Source organism: Lathyrus oleraceus, chromosome 6 (genome assembly GCF_024323335.1).
Source record: "Lathyrus oleraceus cultivar Zhongwan6 chromosome 6, CAAS_Psat_ZW6_1.0, whole genome shotgun sequence".
Taxonomy (NCBI): domain Eukaryota; kingdom Viridiplantae; phylum Streptophyta; class Magnoliopsida; order Fabales; family Fabaceae; genus Lathyrus; species Lathyrus oleraceus.
The window spans coordinates 345,987,662-345,998,392 of record NC_066584.1 but is presented as its reverse complement, the minus strand read 5'-3'; the positions used below and the strand labels follow the sequence as shown (position 1 = coordinate 345,998,392).

At 36.6% G+C, this 10,731-nt stretch overlaps 1 non-coding gene across 1 annotated transcript; it reads left to right on the top strand.

Moving 5' to 3' along the window:
* The first annotated feature begins 597 nt into the window (after positions 1–597).
* On the top strand, positions 598–703 carry LOC127098983 (small nucleolar RNA R71). The gene has a single exon (XR_007793659.1). It is a non-coding gene; the product is annotated as a small nucleolar RNA R71 (small nucleolar RNA).
* Positions 704–10,731: the final 10,028 nt, after the last annotated feature.

Genomic DNA, 10,731 nt, shown 5'->3' with positions numbered 1-10,731 from the left:
GTTTGAGCAATGATAAAATTTTCCATAATTTTCTCAAGGCTCGTCTTTGGTGGCACAGGTTGCATAGGTTGATTTGGTCTTGGGGCTTGGTAACCTGTTTGTCTCGGAGGTGCATTATTTTGGATAGGGTTATTGTTCTTACAGGAGAAGTTCGGGTGATTCCTCCATCCAGGGTTATAGGTGTTTGAATATGGGTTCCCTTGGGTGTAGTTCACTTGCTCATATTGGGTTTTGTTTAAGAGACTGCATTCTGCAGATTGGTGTCCTTTGGTTCCACATATATCACAATCCAACGAAACTGCAGCTGCAGTATTCGGGTTTATGCACATATGCTCGACTTTAAGGGCTAATGCATCCATTTTAGCTTGCATCATGTGTATAGAGCTTAATTCATGTACTCCTCCTTGGGCTTCCTTCTTCTCAACTATCGCTTGTTCGACTCCCCATGATTGAATGTTTTGAGCCGTATCTTCATAGAGGGCACTAGCTTCAGGATAAGGTTTGTTCATCAGCGCACTGCCTGCGGCAGCGTCGATGGTGATCTTAGTGTTATAGTGAAGTCCATTATAGAAGGTCTGAATGATTAACCAATTTTCTAAACATGATGTGGGCATGCTCCTAACAACTCTTTATATCTCTCCCAAGCTTCAAACAACGATTCTCCTTGGTTCTGGGTAAATCTAGTTATGTGGTTTCAAAGAACGACAGTCTTACTTGGGGGAAAGTATCTAGCAAGGAATACTCTTCTAAGGTTATCCCAAGTTGTAATGGAATAGGGTGGAAGGGAATCTAACCATGATAGGGCTTTATCTCTTAGGGAGAAGGGAAATAATCTTAAATAAATTGCCTCAGGAGAAGCTCCATTGGTTTTAAAAGTGTCTGCTAATTCGAGAACGATTTTTAAATGTTGGTTTGGGTTCTCAGTAGCGAGACCTGCGAATTGTCGTTGTTGCACTAGTTGCAACAAGGAGGGTTTAAGTTCGAAATTATTAGCAGGGGTGGTTGGGTTTACTATACTAGAACTAGGTTCTTCGTTGGATGGTTGGGCGAAATCCTTAAGAGGTCTATGATTTTGATCTTCGCCCATAGCTCTCCTAATTCTATGGAAAAATAAACGTGCGCGAGCGTAACGTTCAGGTTCCGCCAGAGGATATACTAAGCTTTCGGTGCTGCGAGTTCTTCGCATCGACCGATAGGTAATAACCTAAGTCTAAACGATATAACAACAGGGTACTAAATTTGACGAAACTAGTCCCCGACAAGGGTGCCAAAAACTTGATGCGTGCTTTTCGCAAGTATACGAACGCGTCAGAGTAACATAAAAGATTGTCGAATCCATAGAGGCCAAGTGTCAATCTATCGTTATCTATTGTTATGGTGTTTATCTAAGGTAATCGAAATAGGGGGTTTTAGAGTGTACAATAAAGTATTAAATAAAATCCAATTAATAAGGACAGGTTCGAATGTAATTCACATAATGAATTAATAATCCAAGTACTTGCTAATAGAATTACTTATGGGCAGTGTTTCCTACTTCAAAAAGAACCAATTTAACGGGAACTGTCGCTTTCGCCTATTCAGAACCGAGTTGTACTCCCTAATCAAACCCTCTTATTGTCACTTATAAAAAGGCGCGCATTGCGTTAGAGTAGTAAACCTATTTTTAAGAAATATAGTATCTTGACTAGGATGAAAAGTATTTTGACCTAGATTTCTTAACCAAAAGAGGTTCTCACGAACCAGACTCTAAACTTATATACGCGTCTGAAAATAGTTTCAAAATCACTTTTCTTTTTAAGTTAAAAACTCCTAATGAACTAAACAAATCGCTTTTGCTGTATTTGAAATAGTTAAAAACAACTAAGTTTAAAAAGACGTTGGACGGCTCTCGATCTTACCCAACAGAAATTAAGTGTGGGAAAACTTCAGGTTAAAGTCAAAATAGCCCTTCAGTGTTTCTACAAATAATTGTACAGATGATCGGTTCAATTACGATCCTTACATTCTAACCTTTATAGGTTTACCTAGACATGGTAAAGTAAAGTTGCATTTTAATTTAAATAAAAGTAGTGCGAGTGCGGAAAGTAAATAAAAGTAGTGCGAGTGTGAGAAATAAACGAAAGTAGTGCGAGTGCGGGAAATAAATGAAAGTAGTGCGAGTGCGAGAAATAAGTGAAAGTAGTGCGAGTGCGAGAAATAAATTAAAGTAGTGCGAGTGCGGGAAAATAAACAAAGTAAAGACAGTGAGGGGAAATAAAATAAGTAAAGATAGTCCGGTAAAGTAAAGTAGATTATAAAGCAATAAAAACCTGCTCTAATCGGAGGGTTGAATAAAGTGCGAAACGGAAATGAAAATGGCGGCAGGATTAACTTCCTTCTTAAGTGCTCCAAAGTCGACTACAGACTCAATTACACAGTTGTGGCAACACCCCAATGTGAAGCGATTACCACTTTTACAATACTGAATATATGCATAGATGTAACTAAGTTTGCTCTAAGTTTGGATGATGAAACCGATGAAATCGAGTCTCTATTTATAGGAAAGGAAAATAATGGAAATGAAAATGATGCCCTTCACTTTGAAATTGGGAGGCAAAAAACTTTCTTCGTTTGGCGCCCGCCACAAAACCATGGCGCCCGCCATAAGGGTAAGTTGAGCTATGACACGTCATGGCTGGACCCATGGCGCCAACCACAGTGGGAACCACAAGTGCAAAATACTGATTTTTAGTCTTTTTAGCTCATTTTCACTCCTTTTCCCGATCGAGGCTCTGATTAGACTGAAAACCTGAAAACAAAGAAAAACATAGTAATAACATAACAAAATAATAATAAAACAACTAAAATGCGAAATCGGAGTAGAAAATACGGTGAAATTTTGTGTCATAAACACTCATAGGATAAACCTGATAAATAACGTATGAATTTGAGCTTAAATCTCTACTGTTTTGGAATTCAATTCTCCAGGAATCCATTGCTTCTAAACCTTTCCATTCTCTTCCTGTAAGCAAGTATAGTGAGTCCAAGCACAAGCAAGATCAAGATCCATCGTGTTCAGACCTCCATCGAAGGTAATTTTCAGAAATTTTAAACTCTTCGATTCTCTGGTTGTCTGAAGTCCTACCAATATAGGCAAGAAGATTGAGTTGCTTTGAGGCCAAATCTAAACAACTCAGTTCATGTACCTCAAATTTCAAATCTACATATCTCAATATATTTGGAATTGGAATGAATGGAGGTCAGATTCGAGGTCAGTACCATTTTTTGTTCAACATCATGTCCTTGTTTTTCTTTTTGGTGATGGTTCATCTTGACCAGTCCGATGAGGTCCACCGGAGAAGATGACCAAAGCTCTGGCTCCGGCGATGACTTGGCAAGGCTGTGAACCATATGATCCATGTATCACGTTCTAATCTTAATCGTTCCTTTTAATTACCATGTATACAGCGCAGTTAACTAACATCCATGTGGAACGCGCATTTTGGATCATCAGATCTGCCACCTTAATTAATGAGGGAGATCTGATGGTCCACGTATTTTTGAATTTTTATTTTAATTGCATTTTCTTCAATAATTCATATAAAATTCAATATTGATCCAAAAAATATGGGACTTTCACCAAAAAATTCAAATATTTTTGTCTTTCATATTGTAAATAAAATTACTTTTTGCATGATTATTAATATTGTTCATGAATTAATTGATTTTTCATTTGTTTTTTATTGTTTAAAAATATTTTTAGGTGTTAAAAAATTATGCGAATTTTTCTCCAAGGCCCTTTGACCTTGTTTGACCTATGATAAATCTCATGGCCATTTCTTTGGTGTTTTGATGAGATTTTAGGAATTGGACAAAACATATTTGAATTAAATGCACTATTTTATTATTTTTAATTGAATAAATGCCATTTAAATTTTGTTGACCATTTGTATTGACTTAATTGAGTTTGCTTGTTTGTTGTTGGGCCTTGGTCAAGGTTGACTTGACTTTGTTAAGTTAATATTATTGGATTTCGGGGATTGATGGAATTTATATTCCATCTCCCAAAATGAATGAATGATATTAATTTGGTAAAAGTCCTACTTTGACCAATTTGTGATCTCATTCATCTCGCCCCCTCTTCATCTAATTCCCCTTCTTCATCCATTCATTTCAATTTGGTCTATGACATCTCAAAGACCTAATGCTAGTTGATTGAAAAATTGACATGAGTATGGATGAGATTAGGCCACACCTTTTGCATATTTTTTTTGTGTCGTATGTTTCATGAGCATAGTTTATAATATTATGTATCCAACATGCATTAACACCAAAAGTCTATTTTGCGGCCTCAAATATTTGTGACTTCTACATAAGTCCAATTACGATTGCTTAACATATCGCTAAATTTGTGACACAAGAGACATAAGCATTCTAGTTAGTGAGATTGTAAGTCTCCCCTCTTTCATGGTATTGTGTGGAAACTTGGCCTTCCTTCCTTCCTTTGGAAGATGTTTTGGTTCAAGGATCCATGCTTGTGATAAGTGGGTTGAGTGTTCTCCAAAGAATGTCTTGAATTGAAAAGAAAAACAAAAATAACTTCTAACCTACTAACCGTTAACTTTGAATTTCAAGCTTTTACTTTAATGGTATTTACTTCTAGCACTTTATTTCATTTGCCATTGTATATATCATTCTAATTGTTTATGTTAATGTAATTTTCAATTTATCCATTTGGACCATATTGTGATATATTTTGTTTGTGTTACTGTTTGATTGTGTGGTCTTTGACCATTAATGCACATAATAATAACAAAAAAACCCTAAAAAAAACTTTTGAGTAGACTGTTTGCTTGATCTTGGACAAATGGACTTAGATATTAGGCAACATTCCTATTCTAATGGAATTTGCGAATTCCAATTTGTTGAAGAACCAAGTGCTTACAAGTGTGAATTTTATCTGATACATCTTTGAAGATCTCTCTAAGATTCATCTGCAACATTAATCATTGTGAAGCTGTTATTTTGAACCTGTGACTTGTGGAATTCATCTGTTGCATGGGCTATTTTGAAGAAGATCATGAAGCGGATAAGCTTGGATGAGGTCATCTTTATTTGATGCATTTCTCTTCAAGATAGTATAATTGTGCATTTGTATGTTGCTTGATTTTAATAGTCCAAGGGAATTTTGGGTTTCTATTGACATTTTTGTCTATTGGATTGCTACCCATTTGGTCAGATCTTTTCTACTCTAAACTTTTAATTTCTGTGCATAGGATTAGTCTCTTCATCTCCTCCCCACTTCTTTAATTTTGAAATCTCTCCTTCCATTTTCAAAATCTTCTTTGTATGAACTTCTATTTCTAAACCTTGACCACTTTTGCAAAAAAAGATAGAAACTTTGGCCTTATGCCATTGCATTTTCAAACTTCTCTTCTTAAATCAAACTTGTAAATTAATTTAAATATACTTGACTTAAACTTTCAAAAAAGAAAAAAAGAAATAACTCATTTAAATCATTTTAGGCCTTGTGCCTTTCAAACTTAAATTTTGTTAAAATCAACACACTCATTTTGGAATTTGTAGCATGAACTACGAGGTTTTGATCCCTCATTTTTATGTTGGTACGTAGGCACAAGACCGAAGGTTTTGTCAAACACAAAAATATAATTAGTGAATTCTTTTCTCATCCCCCATTCTATTTGTTTGTAAACATCACTTTGTACAAAATACATATGCACACAAAAAGGGTTCCCTAGGAGTACCTATGACACTTTGGGTGCTAACACCTTCCCTCTGTGTAACCAACCCCCTTACCTGTGATCTCTGACTTTTATTAGTTTTTATTTGAAAACTTCTTACTTATTGGGTTTTGTTCGTACTTTTTCCCTTTTCCCTTGGAATCAATAAAAGCGCGATGGCGGCTCTTGTTATTTGATCTCTAGCTTGTCAATACCTTGATGATCATGAATTTCCCGCTACAGAAATTAAGTGGCGACTCTGCTGGGGAGTAGTCTCCAGTGGGTTTAGCCTACTTTTTGTGTGAATATATTTGTATATATGTGATGTTTGTATATATGTATGTGTGATATAATCTGCTTGTTGTGCTTGGCGATCTCTAAGTGCTGAGATAAGTTCTAACCCGAACTTGAGTGAAATTAAGATAGGAGGATGGTATAGTCATGTTCGACTTGTGTGGAGTAGTCCTTAACAAGTTGGCTTGAGATCCATCTGCTTAGCGGAGACTCCTTTGGATTTGGAAATGTCACACAAGTATTTGTGGTTAGGCATTACTATTTCTAATTGGGTCCAAGAAGCTGAAGACCATAGAACATTTAACCCATCTTGGCCTATTTAGGACGTAGTGCGGAAACTGTTCAAGTGTGGACTTGATAATACTTGTTACGCAATACTACATTCAAACGAGTATCTCTTGAGAATATTATGGATCGATGAGTCAGTCATCTTAACCTGTAATATCCGATAGATGGAATTAAGACTCTTGGAACTTTTTTGAACATGATCTACAACTTTTTTATCCTTAGTTCACTCCTTTGGGATGGTTCTTACCCTGACTCCATGCTCGTGACTTGCAACAAACCCTTGATTCTTGGTTGATCTTGTAGGAGATTTGCCATCCAAGGCGCAGCGGAATTTAAAAATTTCTTCATTTAGTGATCCTTACGAATGGGAATGATCAGTGATAGAATCATTACCTCTTGTGGCGATTTAAACCTTTGGTGCAGATCTCTTGTAACGATCAAAACCTTGGATACAAATCCACGGAGCGATCACGAACGTTGAGCGATGACAACGTCTCTACTCAGTCCACACGAACGGATTCCTTCAGTCGCAGTGCTAGCTGTTATGAATGAAGGCTTTGAGTGAGAGAGAGAGAGAGAGGGAAACGAAATTCCAATTGTTCACTTGAGATGAGTTGAGTGACAATGCTTCTACCCAATGGGTTCTATTTATAGAACCACTTGTGTGGGCTTCAAGCTAAAAATCCCACTTAAGTGTATTTTGGCCCATATCTTATAATATGCCCAAAATCACTTAAGTATTTGGTACCTTACCATATTTCGCATTCCACTTAAGAGCACCGTACCTTAAGATGTTCCTTAGTTACTCTGTCTCTCATCAATCTGTCCTTTGTGTGTAACCCTGTAGGTTTTCGCAACGTTGGCAGTTATATTAAATCATGCATTTAACATAATAAATAGTGAACAGTATCTAGCAACACATCACTGCTACCCAAGACACGAAAATGTCATGTGATCTGACAAAACCTCCTGTGATAATAATTATGTGTATAATTACCCTTTTGCCCTTATGTCTATATTGAACACAAGGTATACACCATGTCATCCTTGTCCAGTTCAATATTGGGCCCATAGACATTTATCCTGTTACGCGGGATGAGCAAATTCCATCTAGGTCACTCATGTACCTCAACATGCTTCGTGGAGTACCCATCAACTGTCTTTATGGTTATCCAGTTACGGACAATGTTGGATCATCAACAAAGCACTCGACTCTACATCTAGGGTCCATAGTGGTTTCAGGTCAAAGAGTGGCATACACTATTATCACCATGAGAATAACTTATGACACTTTGCATAACTTTCTATATAGTATTCTCATAGCGGGTCAATCCGGTATAAATATTACTCTTAATATTCATACCTATGTTTAAGACTTGATAACTCTTTATCCATGATCCATGAGATGTGATCATCAGTCTACAAACATAATATTCTTAATGCTTTAATGTTATCCCACTTCACAATAAAGCTCGACTACGGATACTTTAATAATAATGTCCTTATGTTTAATGTGATCTTATGATTAAGTCATACTTGATACATTAAACAGACTAGCTATTCTAGGGACTTTATTAATCAAACATAATAAAGAAAAATCCTTTTATTAATTAATAAATAATTCGATACAAGTACCAAAAGTATTGGCCTGAAGGGCTTACACCAACAGATCTATGACACGTCATGGCTGGACCCATGGCGCCAGCCACAGTGGAGATGCTCCCGTTTTCTTTGCGTGGTTATCGTACATCCGTCCGCACATCAACAGGGGCAACCCCTTTCTTCCTTGTGTATGGCATGGAAGCAGTGCTCCCCATAGAGGTTGAGATTCCTTCATTGCGTGTGCTCATGGAAGCCAAGTTGACTGAGGCAGAATAGTGTCAGACCAGGTTTGATCAGTTGAATTTGATTGAAGAGAAGAGATTAACTGCCATGTGTCACGGTCAGTTTTATTAGCAAAGGATGAAGAAGGCTTTTGATAAGAAGGTCAAACCTCGTGTATTCAGAGAAGGTGACCTTGTGCTCAAGAAGATTTTATCGTTCAAGCCATATTCCAGAGGAAAATGGACTCCTAATTATGAAGGCCCATATGTTGTTAAGAGAGCCTTTTCAGGTGGTGCATTGATTCATACAACTATGGATGGTGAAGAGTTCACTCGTCCTATGAACACAGATGCAATCAAGAAATTCTTCGCCTAAAAAATAAAAGAACAGCTTGCTAAGTTGAAAACCTGAAAGGGCGACTTAGGCAAAAATGAGCGTCTCGGTGGATTGAAAACACGAAAGGGCGATCCAGGAAAAAATTAGAGACATAAAACCAAAAAAATTCCCGATAAGTTGAGTACCCCACCTTGGGGTAACTTATGCAAAAATTAGAGATTATGGCAAGTAACTACATTCTGCTGATCTTCAGTAATTTTGAAGACCTGATTGAGCACAAGGGTTGACATTAGTTCATCTCTAGCAACGGTCAAGAGAATAATGTTTAAGACCCTAATTTTGACCCTAAGATCCCTCATGGCATCACAACATTGCATTCACATTGCTTCAAGGATCATAAGCATCTTAACTCCTTACCTTTAGGGTGGGATCTCTTGTGAGTTGGTTTGAGATCACCAAGCATGCTTGAATTGTATATTATTGCTTTTCTCATTTAATTTACTAACCAAAAGCACAAAAATATGTCACTAACATCTCTTGTTTGTAGCTTGAGCAGTCACAAGGTCTAAAGCTTCTAGGAGATCCTATGTGCATTGATATGGCCAAGAGAAGATGAAAGCATGCATGGCAATGGTTCCCAAAGCTCTCATCCATCAAATATGCCTCCCAAGTATCTCAATTGATCATTTTGATCAAAGCAAATCAAAGGGTTTGAGGCTTGTTTCACAAGGAAACCCTAATTCATTTGTTCATCAATTGTGCCTTGCTCATGAAGCAACCTCAACCCATGGTCAAATACAATCAAGGGAAGTTCTTTAATTCATAATTTCATGCATATTTGATCTTATTTGAGTATCCTCAATCATCAATTCATCAAGATATGTGGTTTGGACTTGAGAAGTTGATCAGTCAATTCATTTGACTATTTTGAAATGCATTGAGACCTAACTTTTTATGTGTTGGTCAAATGGAGTTGACCCCAAGAGAAAAAATGTTCTTAAGAACCATATGAACAACTTTCATGTTCATCACAAAATTATTTGAATCTTGGAAGGTCATTATCCATTCCAAGACATTATAGGTCATTTTGACTGAAACCCTAATTTTGGGTCAACTTCCCAAGGACATAACTCCTTCATTTTTCATGATTCTGAAGTTAGACCAAATGAATTGGAAAGCTTGAGATGTCTAATTCAAATGTTATTTTGAGAGAAATTTCAAAATCTCAAAATAAATACATGTGATAATGCAAAACATTATAGGTCACTTTGAACCAAATGCATTGAAATGTGAAAAAGTCCAACTTCAAATGCCCATAACTTCTTCATTAAAAATCCAAATGATGCAAAATTTAAGTCCAAATTGAATTCCTTGAAATTATATACAACTTTCATGTTGAAGACTTTGTTATTTGGAGCTTTCATAATTTAAATAGAGAGGTATGAACTTTGGAAAATTTTGAAAATCTCACATATGCATGTTTTTCACCCTACACTTCAAGTCCAATTTTCATTAATTTCCAAGGCCCAAATGGAATTTGGATCAACATAACAAATGATCCTTATGCAATAAGCTTTCCAACCATTACTCATGAGGTGGTGTTCCTATTTTTAACATGGCATTTTTGAAGACTTAAATGTTATACTTCATTTTTTGAAAATCATTTCAATTGCCTTGCATGAGCTAATACAGTCCAATCTGCACGCCCATTTTGCTTGCATCATGCATCAGCCTTCATTTCCAAGTGGAATTGGGCCCTCCATGCGCCTGTACAGGCCCATGCACATGATTTGTCCATCCATGCACATGATTTGTTCATGCAACTCAGCCTTGCTCAACTATAAATACATTGCTCATGCTCTTGATTTCTTCAACCTTAAGGCGCCCCAATTGCTGCTGAACTGAAATCCTAGCCATCACTAAAGGAACTAATCCATTTTTCTTCAAATTTTTCAGATCTGAATTTTCATTTCATTTATCAATCTTCAGATCTCAAAGTTCCTAAAGCTTCTCTCCTTGATCCATAGTGTCTACTATAAGCAAAAGCATCCAAAGATTTTGACTCAAAGCCTTGCAAATCAAAGGTTTACTTAAACTGTTAATTGCTTCGAATCAGCTTGTATAATGCTCTATTTTCATTGTTGTTGTGTGATATGAAGTCCTCTGGATAGAGGCAACATTGCTCTGCTTTTAATTTTTGAAAATCATGAAGTTCATATGAACACCACAGAATTTCCACTTCTGATTTCTCTCAATATTGAGATCTAGA